At 41.9% G+C, this 15,298-nt stretch overlaps 1 long non-coding RNA gene across 1 annotated transcript in view; it reads left to right on the forward strand.

Moving 5' to 3' along the window:
- The first annotated feature begins 256 nt into the window (after window positions 1-256).
- LOC147912967 (uncharacterized) overlaps window positions 257-15,298 on the forward strand; it is a 60,463-nt gene continuing 45,421 nt past the window's right edge. Inside the window, exon 1 of the long non-coding RNA XR_015549348.1 lies at window positions 257-304. This is a non-coding gene — a long non-coding RNA (uncharacterized LOC147912967). The remainder of the gene's footprint in view (window positions 305-15,298) is intronic.

Raw genomic sequence — 15,298 nt, forward strand, 5'->3', positions numbered from 1 at the left:
TGTAAGAAAGCCTGGGCCAAAAACCAAGTGGCCTGGAGAGTAAAGAATTTAATCTTGTCCCAAAAGAGTTCTGGCCTTTGCCTTAGGCTCCTGGAGGTAATCTCTAAGCCTTTGGAATGTCATGCAAAAATGTCTTTGTTTGCCTCTGGGGCTTTGAGAGACACCAACAACATGATTTAGGGTGGGTGGTTTGGGTCATGCTGAATCATCTTGACCTTCTGAGGGGCTGAAGACCGAGATCAGCCATGTGGACAGTCAGCTATACTTACAACATGGGACCCCAATAAAAACTCTGGACACCACGGTGAGCTTCCCTGGTTGGCAATACTCTGTGCGAATTGCCACACACCATTACTGGGAGGAGTTAATGACATCCATGGCCATGGGGAGAGGACAACAGAAACTCCGTGTTAGGACTCTGCCCTAGGCACTTCCTCCTTTGGCTGATTTTAATCTGTATGCTTTAGCTGTAGTAAACCATAACTGTAAGGGTAACAGCTTTCAGTAAGTTCTGTGAGTTCTAGCAAATTGTCAAACCTAAGGGTGGTCTTGGGGACCTCCACATTTGCAGTTGGTGTCAGAAGTGTGGCTGGTCTTGTGGACCGTTCCCTCTAACTTTGCAGTGTCTGTCTTTCATATTAGAGGCTCTCCTTGGATATCTGTTGATACTTGGGTGTCAGCTCCCATTAAAACATGAGTCGCTAAAAAGTTATGTGTGGTACCTACTGACAGCACTTCAGTAGGTACCACACATACCACAGTAGGCTGGCTGTTTAGTGGGGAATCTCTGAGTGGGTCTTTGCTCTGGGGCTGATCAAATTCTAGAGAAAGACTGTCAAATCCCGCTTAAGGGAGATGCCCGATTGTCAACGTTCTACAAGCTGAGACGAGAAAAGAAGGGCATCAGTCTCAGTACTAGTACGTATATGCTAATTAACCCTTCTGTTTTCCCTTGCTTTTTTTTTTTTTTTTTTGTGAGGAGGACCAGCCCTGAGCTAACATCTGCTGATCCTCCTCTTTTTGCTGAGGAAGACTGGCCCTGGGCTAACATCCATGCCCATCTTCCTCCACTTTATATGGGACGCCGCCATAGCATGGCTTAACAAGCGGTGCGTCGGTGCGCGCCCGGGATCCGAACCCGCGAACCCCGGGCCGCCGCAGCGGAACGTGCACACCTAACCGCTTGCGCCACCGGGCTGGTCCCTTGCTTTCGATTATTCCTTGGCGCCCCCCATCCCAAGCCCCTCTCCATTTCCCCTCCAGACATGAAATCTTTTGTGGGGATGACGCAATAGTTTGTTTGTAGCTGGGAGGGAAATGAGGATCTGATTGCTCCTCAAACAGACTTCCAACAGTCTCTCTTCTTTCATTCTCCTTCCCCGCCCCACCCCTGCCCCCATTTCAGCTCCACTTCCAGCAGTATCTGACGCCACCAGTTCCTGAACCTTTGGGGGCTTCTCTGCTGTAAATCCGATTTCTTCTTGGCTTTCTTCACCATCAGTTTACGACTCAGCTTTTTCAGGATGCGAAATCATTTGTCGCTTAACTCTCTGCTTTCCAGCTTTCGCAATTTTGGGTTTTGTGTCCTCTCCTATTCTCTGTCTTTATGGGTTTGTTTATTTATTTAAACTCTTTGAGTGGACTGAGTCGCTTCTGTTGGGTTCAGCAAGATGTGAGTTTAGGATTTCACTTGATTTCGCCTAAGATTTTAACATTCGGACCAGAAGGAAACACTCTCAAAATTGGAAGGGATGTGGGAGATCATATATGAGGTCTGCTCCCTCCTTTCTTTCCCACACAGTGAAGTCAGAGGCCTCAAGAGGGGACGAGACTAGCTTAATATCATGCAGCTAGCTAGGGGCAGGGCTGGGCCTGCAGCCCGGATCCGGTGATTCCTAGGCTACCAGTTCTTGCTCCAGTGTCCACTGTCTTTCTGGAGACAAGAAGGAAGCCCCATACAGAGCTCAGCTAAAAGTTTTCAAACCAGGGTTCATAGAGATGTTTTGGGGTTCTGTATATGTTTGGCTAAAATTTCATTTTAAAGCAGGTTTAAAGTTCATATTTTGCCAATTTATACCAAGAAAACACTACTTTTATTGGGTTAAAAATCCCTTTCTTGTTATTTTAGCGTGATTTTAGGAGACAGTAGAAGTAAATGCAAAGGTTCAATCTGCCATCTTTGCCAGAAGCCAGGACTTTGTTTTCTGTATCTTTCCTGCCCGTCTCTAGGATTTAGAGAGACAGTGAGGACATAGAGGATGGATGATAACGTTGTCGACTAACGTCTCAGAAAGTAAAATAAAGGTAGTCGATTAAAACGGTTCCTTGTTTTTTAGTTAAGTGGGTGATAGAGTTTTAAATCTTATCCTTGATAATCTGGGTTTATGCTGCTTGATCAGTCCTACCATAAAAATGGAAAATGGAAAGAAAATGAAGTGTCCTGGAGGAAGAGATAACGGAAGGTAACCACTGAAGAATGAAAAGCTACAAGCAGAACACAATGAGGAGGAAACGGAAGTGAGAAAATGTCCTTCCTCTGGCTTCCTCTCTCTCTCCCCCTCCTCTCTCCTTTTTCTTCTCTTTCTTTTTGTACTTGAGGAGCATAATCCAATTAAGAATTCATTCTCAATGCTTAATAATAAAAAAAGAAAAAATCACCTCTTTTAAAACTATAACAGGTCTTTAAGGAGAATTAAGGTCATGTAGTTATTCTATATTATCGATTAAAAAGACTTAAGAGATAGTGTTCTGTCTCTTAAGTACACTGTTATGTCTTAAGAAACATAACAATTACACAGAGTGTGTGGACCTTGTTTGGATCCTAGTTTGAGCAAACCAAGTAAAAAATGTCATTTTTGAGCCATATCAGGATATTTGATTTTGGACTGGGTGTTAGATGACGTTAATTTTGTTAATAGAGCTAATGATATTGTGGTTATAAACAGAATGTCCTCATCTTTTATAGCTGCACAGAGACATGATGTATGAGATTTGCTTGAAAATATTACTGCAACAAAAGTAAAGGAAAAGAATGCAAAAAGGAGTAGATGAAACAAGCATGGCAAAATGGCTATACCTGAATTTGGGGAGGAGTTCATTACATTACTCTCTTTGCAATCTTTCATAATCAAAGATTTAAAATGATATTTAAAGTTCTGCCAGTTAACTATGGCTACCACTATTGAAAAGATTTGACTGTGTAATAAATGAAAACTCAAAAGAATAAAAAAGAGGGAATGTATATTTTTAGGCAAAACAGCAAGTGAAGTCATGGATGATGACTCCACTTGGGAAAGGGCACTCTAGAATGATAACGATAACAATAATAGCTAACACTCATAATAAATAAGGCTTAGCAATCTTGCTGCTATATATCATTTCACATATAGCACTATATTTGTCTCACCTATATGATCCCAACAAGCTTATGACCTCGATAGTGTTTTCTTTTTAGTGCCGTGGAGTGGATTCCAACTCCTAGACCCTGTGTACTGCGGAGCAGAACCCTGTCCAGTCTTTTTGTGCCATCCTCTCACCTTCTGGCGCTGTATCAGGCAATGCTCTGCTGCTATTCATAGGGTTTTCATGGCCAATTTTTCTGGAAGTGGGTCGTCAAGTTCTTTTCCTAGTCTGTCTTAGTCTGGAAGCTTTGAAACCTGTCCACCATGGGTGACCCTGCTGGTATTTGAAATACCAGAGCTTTCAGCATCCCAGCAACATGCAGCCGCCACAGTGTGACAACCAACAGAGGGGTGGTGTGGTTCCCTGACTAGGAAATGAACCCTGGGCCATAGTGGTGAGACCGCCCAATCTTGACCACTAGACCTTTTTACGTATGTGGAAACTGAGGTACAGAACTCTTAGCTAACTTGCGCAAGGTCCCATGTCTGGGAAATGGCAAGCCAGCATTCTCGTCCTGCCCAAAGACCATACTCTTTACCTTTAAAAACCTGGCCAATAGAAAAAGAAACTATTTTTGGAATGCACAGAACCATGGCTATTTTGACCAAGGAGCTTTTTGTTCAATGTTTTATAGATATAATTTATGGGACATTTAAAAAGTAAAAATGCACCTGCAGCCCAACTCCCGTGCATGTAGTGTCTGGAAATTTGTAGGATGACTGTGTTCAAATTCACCTCTAGCAGTTGTAATTTTATTTTTACCAGGTGGAAAATATATCCTTTCTCACCTAGTAGTGAGTGCCAGGTAAACTCAGTGTCCCCGTGCCACCCAAAGGGGACTCCTGGGAGGAGGGGAGAGGTTGGCTAGAACTGGAGTGTTTGACACCAGCTGGCTCCCCTAAACATAGGGTTCCTGCTGCAAACATATTAACACTATTTTTTTTTAATCCATGACAACAGAACGATTACAGAAATTAGCTGCAATAGAGTAAGGCAACTGCGGATGAGATTATCGGAAAGTGAAATCTAGTAGAAGCAACCTATAAGGGAGCTTTCTGTTCTTTCTGAAGTGTTCTGTCCACTGCACTCGAGCGGGCCCTTGGTTAACAAAGCTCTTCTCACACCAAAAAGCAGCAAACGCTCTTTTGAAAAAAGAGTAGAAAAATTAGTGATTTTTAAAAATATCTGAATCATAGGTGTAGATGGCTTCCAAATGACTCAGGTATGCACGCCATGCCTGTGTTTTCGACTCTGTGACTTTTGCATGAGCGGGAAGAGGAAGAACCAATCTTGTTGATATAAGATAAAAGACGCCCTCGCACAAGGCTGATGTCATAGGCTTCACTAGCCGGCATTTGAATTGTGAATATTGCTGTTGGAAAAGAACGAAAATAAAAACAAGGAAGGAGGAAGCTGGAGGAAGATTATAGGTTATGCCTACACAGTTTATGGCGAAGGAAAGCAGTAGAGTCTCGCTCAGGACAGGGTATGTGCAGCGTATAGCTGCAGGTAGTAATTGAAATTTATATAGACTTGGCTACACTGTGGCCACCACCCACATTATCCCCATAATCTCCCAAGCCAGACGTGCCATTAAGTGTGAGACCATCACTCTCTCCACAGGGGCTACTAGTTAGAGAGAGCTCCAAGATGGTTCCTGAAATGCCTGATGAAAACAAAGGGCAAAAAGAACACCTCAATGCACAGAAAGAAAAATTAGAATTGGTCTGCTGCAGGGCCTCGGGACACACCATGTGGCAATGGAAGGCGTGTTTCCCTCACAGGCCCTCCGGGTCAGGATCTACATGATATAGAATAGAGAGAGCATTTTATGTGAATTTCATATGTCTGTGTCTATATTTATTGTGATATCGTAGATTTTCTTTCCTTTGTGGAGACATAGGTACTTCCTATACAGCTACTAGTGTAATAATAATCAATGAAGATGATCATTTATGGAGTGATTCCTATGAGCTGACACATGACTTGAGGAAGATGTGAATCCTCAAAGGAATGGATGCTGCTCAGACCAAAATGGTAGAGGCCCACTGTACTATTACCATCACCGTTCAACAGAAAAAGAATCTGAGGTTCACAGGGATTAAGGAACTTACCCAAGGTCACACAGCTGGTATGTGAAGAAGCCCTGGTCTGTCTGCCTTGTAAGCCCAGGCTCTTGACACCTCCTACTTTGTGGACAATGAGTGGACATATCCAGGAAGCACATTTCTGGGAACTGTGTCCTTTGAACACATATGTGTAGGATATTATAATTTTGATACATTTAAATATAAACATAAAAAAGACACTCTGAGTCTCTGTTCCCATTGCTCCTATCTGGGTATTTCTGGATTCCCATGCTCTGAATCCTTCCTCTTCCCACAAACAAGGCAACTAACCCCCTCCCCGACCTCCACTGTGGGCAGAACCCTTTAATTCTGGACTTAGCTAGTGAATTTAAAAAGCTTGGCCCAACAACCCAGGACTAAGCACCAGTCACACTCAGCCCCTGTGCCCCTCTTCTTTGTTTTGGTGACCTGGTCTTGTTTCTCATCTAGTTCTAGTACTTGGATTTTTTGTGTCTTGTGACCAAGTTCCCGTCTTCATCATTTGCTTAGATCCTAGGCCTTCAGGGATAGGACTCTTTTGCTCCTGCCTACAATCCCACACCCAGACCCTAAACTGGGTCAACCCCGGGATTCCTGCTGCCCGACTTATGCCCTTTGCCTTCCAGGGCCTCTCAAGGTACCAGGTCCTAGATTCCTGTCCCCATGTTTGACCTGTCCATGGGTCTCCCCTTTATCCCATGCTGGACTTTTCTAATGAGGGCTACTTGCCAGCACATTCACCACATTTTCTCTATTGACATGTGCTTGGACCATCAAGTTCTGCATGCTGGGGTGAATTCCTCTAGGCCCTGGAAGCTTTTTTGTCCCTCAAATGTGGTCCTACCCAAATGGGAAAATCTAATTTTTTTTTTTTTTTAAAGATTTTATTTATTCATTTTTTCCCCCCCAAAGCCCCAGTAGATAGTTGTATGTCATAGGTTCACATCCTTCTAGTTGCTGTACGTGGGTCTCGGCCTCGTGTTGGACGGAGAAGTGGTGCCTTGGGGCGTGCCCGGGATCCGAACCCGGGCCGCCAGCATCAGAGTGCGCGCACTTAACCGCTAAGCCACGGAGCCGGCCCGGAAAATCTAATTTTAAGTCTTGTGGTCTACCTTTCTTCCCTCCCTGGCAGCAGTTAACCAGGATCTATAAGCTTCTTGAGGTCAGATGGCACTCCATAAACATCTGTAAACGAGCTGGCACCGTGGCTGGCTACAGAAGTAGTCTAATATGTGTTTGTCAGATGAATACATAACTTGTATTTTTTTTTTTTTTTTTTTAGTTTAAAGAAGTGGAAGAAACATAACTCATGAGGCTCAGATTCTAGCGTTAGTTTAGCTATCTACTCAGTCCACCAACTTGAACAAACCACTGCAAATTATCTTTATTTCAGTTTGTCCACATAAGAAGTAGTAATAAAAATACTTCTAATGGGTCATGGGTGTTTGTATGTGCAAGAATATAGATGTCCTATCTCAGGATTTGTAACAGGATAAGGTTTCTACAAGTTGCCCTTACTAAGACTGGAAATAAAATGAGTTCCAGAACAGGAATGGCGTGAGGTTGGATACAGAAGCATAATGGAGTGAATGATAATCTCCCATCTATGATGTGGGTTGGGTGCCCAGACACCATTCTGTGTAGGGAAAGGGTTATAATCAGATTCCATGGGCTAATTAAATCAAAGTCATATATGTAGAAAAGGCCGAGTGGGTGTGACACTGTGGATCTCCATCAATTCATGTGGACAGGGTCCTATTGCAGAGAGGGCCTCTTTTGAAAGCCCCCAAACTGCCTCTTGGGCCCTCCTCGACTGGCCTTTGGTGAAGTTGTGATATTGTGATTTATAATAAGAAATATGTATTTGGTCCTTGAACTGGTTTCTGGCACAGAGCTCCTAAAACCTTTGGAATTTCCTAGGCAACCGAGACCACAAAGGTATCTTTTGTTATGTTAATGAGGTGACTTTTGGAAAGCACCTAGTGATGGGGGCTGGTTGCCAGGAGAACCAGCCGTGTGATTAGAAGGTTGGAACTTTCAGTCCGGCTCCCTGACCTCTGGGGAGAAGAAAGGGGCTGGAGGTTGAATCGATCGCCAATGGCCAATGAGTTAATCAATCATACCTATGTAATGAATCTTCCATAAAAAACCAAAGGAAGGGGTTCGGAGAGCTTCTGGGTTGATGAATACATGGAGATTTGGGGGAGAGTGGGGCGCTGGGAGAGGGCATGGAAGCTGTATGCCCTTTCTCCATACCTTGCCCTATGCATTTCTTCCATCTGGCTGTTCCTGGGTTATATCCTTTTGTAATAAACTGATAATCTAGTAAGAAATGTGTTTCTATGAGTTCTGTGAGCCACTCTAGCAAATTAATCAAATCCTAAGGGGGAGGAGGTTACGGGAACCTCTCATCTTTAGCTGGTAGGCCAGAAGCACAGGTGACAATCAGGGCTTGTGGTTGGCATCTGAAGTGAGGCTGAGGGGAACAGTCTCATAGGACTGATCTCCGGGTAGATAGTGTCAGAATTGAGTTGAACTGTAGGACACCCAGCTGGTGTGCGAGAAATCCTCATTGGTGTGGGGCCCCCCCAATCAGAACTGGGTGTAGAACATGTTAGAGATCTTCTCCACATGCCCCCTGACAGGGGTGATAACTCAACTATTGTCAAAGTATGTGAGTTCTAACCAGCTATGTGTCAATGGCCAAGTTATTTTGCCTTTCTTGAATATTTATATTCTTGTCTTTAAAAGGACAATAAACAAGTCTGTCCCTTTAAGATTGTTATACTTATCAAATAAAAAAAAAATCTGTTAAAGAAAAAGGCATTTTGCAGAAAAATATAGTACAATTGAAAAAGAAAGTAGGTTTCAGTTCTTTTGAAATTAGTGCCAATTAGGCAGAAAATAGTAAAGTAACACTTCTTGTGTTTGCATCATTGGGGGACTCATAAAAGCAAATTTTCTGGATTGGCTAACCCCTTGAAATGTCAACATAAGAAAATTATACTATACACCACTGACCATACACTAAATGAAAATGTCCCAAGTGATCATGAGGTCACTATATCCCCCTCCTCTCACACTTTGGGTCCAACTACCAGTTAAGTTATACTCAAATTTGCAATTTTGTATTCTTGTGAGGTTTTATTATACATGGTCTTCTGTGTTCTTTGCTTGAATATGCTGAAAATAATTTAAAATTTCTGGGGTCTTGGTTATCCTAAATACAGGTGGGATATGATACAGGATGTTCTGTCCCTACAGTACATGACCCCAGACTGTTACGCTTTGTTGAATTATTGAATTTGCTTTTTATAGCTTTTCTGACTCTTCCTTTCTGCCAGGCTTTCCATGGTCCTTTTTGCTTCTGTCAGAGAACTGAGAACCAGTAGTTCTTTGGCTTCCCTCCTTTTTGCTCCTTTTAATCTCTTATGGGTTAGAAAGCCAGCAAATCAAGCTTATTAGAATTATTTGTGCTTCAAACACTGTGAGCCAAGGGGAAAAGTTATCAAAAAAGGTTATAAAACAAACAAAAACAAAAAGGAAAATAGAAACAACCTAATGATAAGATAATATTTTGATGCCTCGATCCACACCTGTGTAATTGTGGGAACCCCAACTTCATTCAAATCCCACCCTTTGAGCTTGAAAAAGCAAAGAATTTTTCAATTACCATGCAAACTTCCTTCTTGATTCATCAGGCCATGGGATCTTGCCTTGTGTGTGGCTGACGTGGTGCCCCCCCCCATTCCAAAGGTACTGGGATGTCTGATACAGGGCTGTGGCTGCCCTAGGAATTTACAGCCCATTGTGCCTGTCAGACTGACCCCAAGGTAGTGGGTGGTAGTGGACTCCAGGGTAGTGTGGTAGTTATTACAATCGTGACCTCAACAAGCCTAGCCTGTTGTGTCCACACTCCCTTTGCAATGCAACTTTGCTACTCCGGCTATTCATGAGCCAACTTGCTTTAAATATACTCAGTTAGTTGTCTGTTTGCAAAAGTAGTTAGATAATGCATTACTAAAGCCCACCCTATAGGTGACATCTCTGATGCTTGGGTCACCATGGTAACAAGTGCTTAAGTTTTTCAGGAACTGAGAATCAACTCCTTGTCCAGTTCAGGCCGGTTAAGATGACTGACGCATCTATTGGGCCTGCATGGATGACTGATAGGGGACCCTTTGACGTCAAGGAGCTGAAAACTCCACCCTCAGATCATTCTAACGCCACCATTTTATGAACATGCGTCCTATGAAGAGCCATGAAGCTTGACTATACTTGCGCAGATCATCAGTTACCTCACTTCTGATCATCTATTCCCACACTTCAGACTATCCTGCCCCTTTATTCCACAAATATCCCTAATCTCCATTTTCGAGGGGGCAGATTTAAGACTTGTTCTCCTGTCTCCTCGTTTGGCTGTCTTGTGAATAAACCCTTTTTCTGCTGCAAACTCATCCTCTGGGTGATTGGCATATTGTGCAGAGGCAAAACGAGCCTGGTTCGGTAACATTCCCTTCACCAAGAGTAGAGTCTACTATCCCATCTCTTGTATCCAGGCTACTTTGTGACTGGTTTTGAAAAACAAAATTTGGTGGAATTGATATTGTGTGACCTCTGAGGAAACGCCTTATGGTCCTACTGCTTTGCTTTTGCTTTCTCGAAACACTTCTGCTTTGTGAGCAAGTGTGGTCAGCCTCTTTGAGGATGAGAGACTACGTAGACAGAGAGGCACAGCTGCCCAGCTGAAGCCCCACACATGTGAGTGAGAACATCCTGGACCAGCCAGTGCCAGCAGGCCTGGACCCCCAGCTAAGCCATCAATGGCAGCTGCACGGGTCACCCTATCCAAGACCAGGAGAAAAACTGCCTAAATTGCTGAATGGTGAACAAATAAATGGTTTGTGGTTTGAAGTCACTAAGTTTTGGGATGATTTTTTATGGAGCAAAGGATAACTGAATGAGGAAGCTAGGAAAATGATTCTTTTCTGTCAGCCTCCATAGTCTTTGTGATACATCCCAAAACACTATCTAGAATTATCTTCGTTTCATGCAGAATAAGTGATAAAGGTTTCGTTTTACTTGTCCTTCTGTTTTACCCCATTGTCCCTCAGGCACTGACTCGTCTTATCAGGAGTGCCATGCGCTGCCATCCAACCCTCATGCTCATCAGAACCTATGCCTGACGTTCCCTGCCTGAGCTACACTTGCTAATGGGATTCCTACTCCCCTGTGGCTGAGGGGTCTTACTCTGATGGCTGCTGATGGACCTCAAATGGCCCTTAGGAACATGGAGGACCAGAGCGGCCACCCTAAAACACCCTCCCAGACACTGGTGAATTAGTCAAATAGACCCAGTTTCTCTCTGTATACTGGGACTCCATTCCATTTATCTTAAAGCAAGAAAAAATTGACTGAGGGTAAGGCCTGAGTGGTTCTCTTTTGATCGAGCTATTTTATCATCTACTTTAACTGGTCAGAGGCCTTTTTGGATGGTCAGGATACTTAGCTATATTATGATTAGCTAGAGTTACTCCATAAGTGATGACTTCCAGATAAATTGTTTTCTGTGTAAGAAGGGTCTATTTTAAAACTAGAATTCGTTGTGTTCTTGCTTTCATCTCTTCCATGATGGAGAGTTTAGTTGAATGAGATTTCCTCACCAGCATAAATGTATAGAAAATGGCTTCCTCAGATAAACCTTGTATGCCCTTGTTTGGGAACAAATGTTTAAATATTCAAATAAAATTATATGACTTTTAATCTCATATACTGTCATACCTGTAAATATGTCACCAAAATATTAGTCATGGAATAACATAATTGTAGCTAATAATAAAACAAAAAGTTTTTTTCTTTTATTATTGAGATGGTAATAAGAGATTATGGAGAACATTTTGAAAACACAAATAATAAACAGTTTTAAAAAGGAAATAAAAATCCCTTAATCTCACTTCCAGTGATAGCCATTGTTAATGTTTTTTAACATGTCCTTCTAGACTTTTTGAGTGCACATGCTCACTTTTGAGGAGTGTCCTTGAAAGATGCAATGCAAGCTTTTCTGCCCCCTCCAACTTGTATTTTATTCCAATTATTAGGTTAAAAGGTCACCAAGGCAGGAACTATTTAATTTTAGACAATTAGGTAACTTTTTTGGTGGTTGACTCGTTATGCTCTGCAGATGAGGGTAAGACCAGTGAATTTAGCTGCCTGGGCTCCATCATTCTTTGATGATGCCTGCACACCAAGAAAACACTTGTCAATTCATTGAAGCCAGGGGGACATAACGGACAGACCTGTTGGTAGCCATCAAGTCAACAAAACAGCCTGTCAGTTGACTGTACTTTCCCTCTTCCAGCTCTAGACCGCGTGGATACTGGTTAGTGTTCTCAAAGAGGCGAATATTACTCCCAAAGAATTACATTTTACTCAACCTGGCTCAAGTATGCTTCAAGGCATTCACAGTTTGTTGGAATCCGAAATGAAATGAAGAAAGTCAGCAAGCTGCTTTAACAGACAGATGGCTTTCATTAAATATAACCGTTAATCTTGTCCTGATTATTTACTGGAATGTGTTAGATCGCAATGTTTCCTTAATCTATTGATGAGCTGTTGCCACAAAATATGTCACTGAAGTAAAATAATTGTTGATGTGTTAATGATAACCATGAGAGAGCCCAGAAGCCTCCCCTCCATAGAATCAGGGCAATGAAGAATCTACTTAAGAAGACAGAGAGGGTGGTCATAATATCAGATTGAACTACCTCTTTGGAGCTATTTTAAGATTGTGGGATGAAAGCACAAAGCCGTGTAAATGACCTATTGAATTACAGGGGCACTTCTAAGTGAGCACTTCATGATGAAAATCTGAGTTTTACAAAAGCAATCTTGAAGGGATAATTCTTCATTTTAAAAATGATTCACAAAATAGTTAACAATACTGTATTGTACACTTAAAAATATGCTACAAGGGTAGATCTTATGTTAAGTGTCCTTATCACTAATAATAATGATAATAAATAAGAAGGCGAGAGGAAGCTTTTAGAAGAGATGGATAGGTTTACAACAGATTGTGATGATGGTTTCACGAGTGTATACCTATCTCCAAACTCATCAAGTTGTGCACATTAAATATGTACAGCTTTTTGAATGTCAATCATACCTCAATTGAGTGGTTTAAAAATAATAAAATTTAAGAACAACGCACACAAAAAGAATCACAATAGAATTTTTTAAAGGATTCATCAGCCAGGAAATTTAACATAACATTTAGGTTTTAAAATTCTGTCTGTAACAAACGGGGAACATATATCTAAAGTGTGAAGTGAAATAAACTAATGGGACACACAAAATTTAAAATGGAGGAAACAGGTGGGATAGTGAAGCCCCCCAGTTTCATCTGTTGGGCTCAGAGCACCTTTTATATACTGATTAACAAAGGAGAGGTTGCACTTCAGCTATATTTCTTCTCTAATTCCTATGTTTTATATATATATGTATATGGAATTGGAAGTGGCTTAGTGAAACACTTTTTACTAAATAATCAAGGAAACTGAACCCTAAGAAACTAAGAGAGTGCCTAAATCTGTCAAGCTGTGAATGGCAAGTTATCGCAACGGTCAGAAGCACAAGTTCTGGTATGTGATTGCCAAGTTCAAGGCCTGGCTTCTCACCCTATTAGCTACACGTCCTTGAGCCACTTATTTCATTTCTCTGGGTCTAGGTTTTCTTATCAGTAAAGTAGAAGCTAAGATTATCTACTGCCTAGGCTGGCTGTGAGAGTTAAAACAGGTTCTCCATGCGGCACACTTAGCAAGATGCCTTATTCGTCGCAATCATTCAGTAAGTGTTAGCGATGATGGCTGCAGTATTCTTAATCATAAAAACAAGGACAGAACTCAACTTTCCTGCCTCCCATCCAGGGTCTTTTCCTCTACATACGTAATCACAGATGATAATAAAATATTTATCACGGCTGGGGCACCAGCTGGTCAGAATGAGCCCACACCACCAGGACTGCCATATTGGTGTCCGCCTCCCCAGCAGGAAATGCCCCACATAAAACCTTCCTCTGACACAATACAATGGATGTCTCCATAGTTCTCACAGTGCACGTGCAGATACTCTTTGGGTTACTTTAGAGAGGCATTAATGACTGGTAGAAGGAGAACTGGTATTACTTGTAGTGGGGCTGTCACTGACTGTGACACCTAGAAAAAACCACACAACATCTCTGTAGCTCATTTTCCTCACACTTAATACTCAAACACCATGCAAAGTTGTTATGGGGATCAACAAAGATCAGAAATGTAACAGCCCTTTGAAAAAGAGTAAACCATTACACAAATGCAGGAGATTTGTGAAATACCTAAACCTTCGAGAAAACAGGTTCCAGGGGGAAATCAGCTAAGATCTACATACCTCTTCCACTTTACTGTAACATTTTATACTAAACCTGTCTATGAGATTTAAAACATCACAATATAATTTTTCATTTTTATGTTGGCCGAGTCCATCAAAACAAAAGGGTTTCTGTACTTCTCTTCAGAAAGTAGAGCTAACTTCTTCCTATTAACAAGAAATGATAAATTGGTAATCAACCCCCTGAGATTTTGCTTCTATCTATAATGTAAAGCACTATGTTTTTACAGCTTGGGTTAATGAAAATTTCACAAATTATGTCTATAAACTAGAAACTCTTTACCTTCTTCAGTAAGTTTTTTCTTAAACCTGCCCTAAACTTCTTTCACATGTGAACGATGGATGTCGAAACCCTTTCAGGGTTGGTAAACACTGTTTTAAACCATGCTATGGAGTTGGTATTTTTTAAACGTCACAGCAGTATAGCGAAGAGTTATAACTGGTGGTAAACATTCATTTTCAATTTATGGCATTTGTGTCTCTTCAATAAGATGTTGGCCCTTTTCCTCTTCTGACTCAATTTCCTTTCTGTTTCTTATTCTTTTTATAGATTGCTTCAATCTGTCTCACTTCTGAGCCAACCTTTTTGAGATGAGGATACCATTTGGGAACCTTTACTTACCACGTCTTGCGTACACATGCTTCTACAGATGCTCACATGGACACACATGCACACAGAGCTAAGCACACAAGGACCCAGCTCAAACCTTTAGTCACACATGTTGTCACAAATATCTAAAGCGCCACTGGGAAATAATAAGACAGCTTTCATAAGCTGCTCACAGCAGTCTGTTTCTTTACTTTATAGTGACATCCCATGTGCTCCTCTGCATGCTCTTTCATTTAGATTCCCAGAGGCGCAAAAATTGTATCTGCGAATATGTGTAATCGTAGAGTGGATTAAGACCTTTAGAGGCCCTGACCCTGCAGAGATGATGACATCTCACATATATAAAAACAATGTAAAACAATAAAATAAGAATAATTTCATTTGCACAACGAATCTCCAATTTTGAGATTCTCTCTTTTTAGTGCCGTTGCTTTGCTGGTGCCCGAGGCGCATGCTTGGTCCTCCTCTGGAGTCATCAAATCCCACACACGCATTTGTGACCACACAGGTGCAGCGGCTTACTCCAGCCCTCCCCCAGGCGCCAGGCTCAGACCTTCCTGGTGGCCTTTGTTAGCCTCCGGGAGGCGTCTAATCTGCTACATTTTCTCCCCTCTCCCTTTCTTCTTCTCAACACTCAAGGCTCTGAGCTCAGATACTTCTTCATATTGTGGTTCCCATCTCCTTGCTATTGGAGGTTACGGCTGATAGAGTTCAAGGCAGGTTACCCCCAAATATGGTATGTTGGCATATTGAATGG

Source organism: Ceratotherium simum, chromosome 32, assembly GCF_057802395.1.
Source record: "Ceratotherium simum simum isolate JZ-2026a chromosome 32, ASM5780239v1, whole genome shotgun sequence".
NCBI lineage: Eukaryota > Metazoa > Chordata > Mammalia > Perissodactyla > Rhinocerotidae > Ceratotherium > Ceratotherium simum.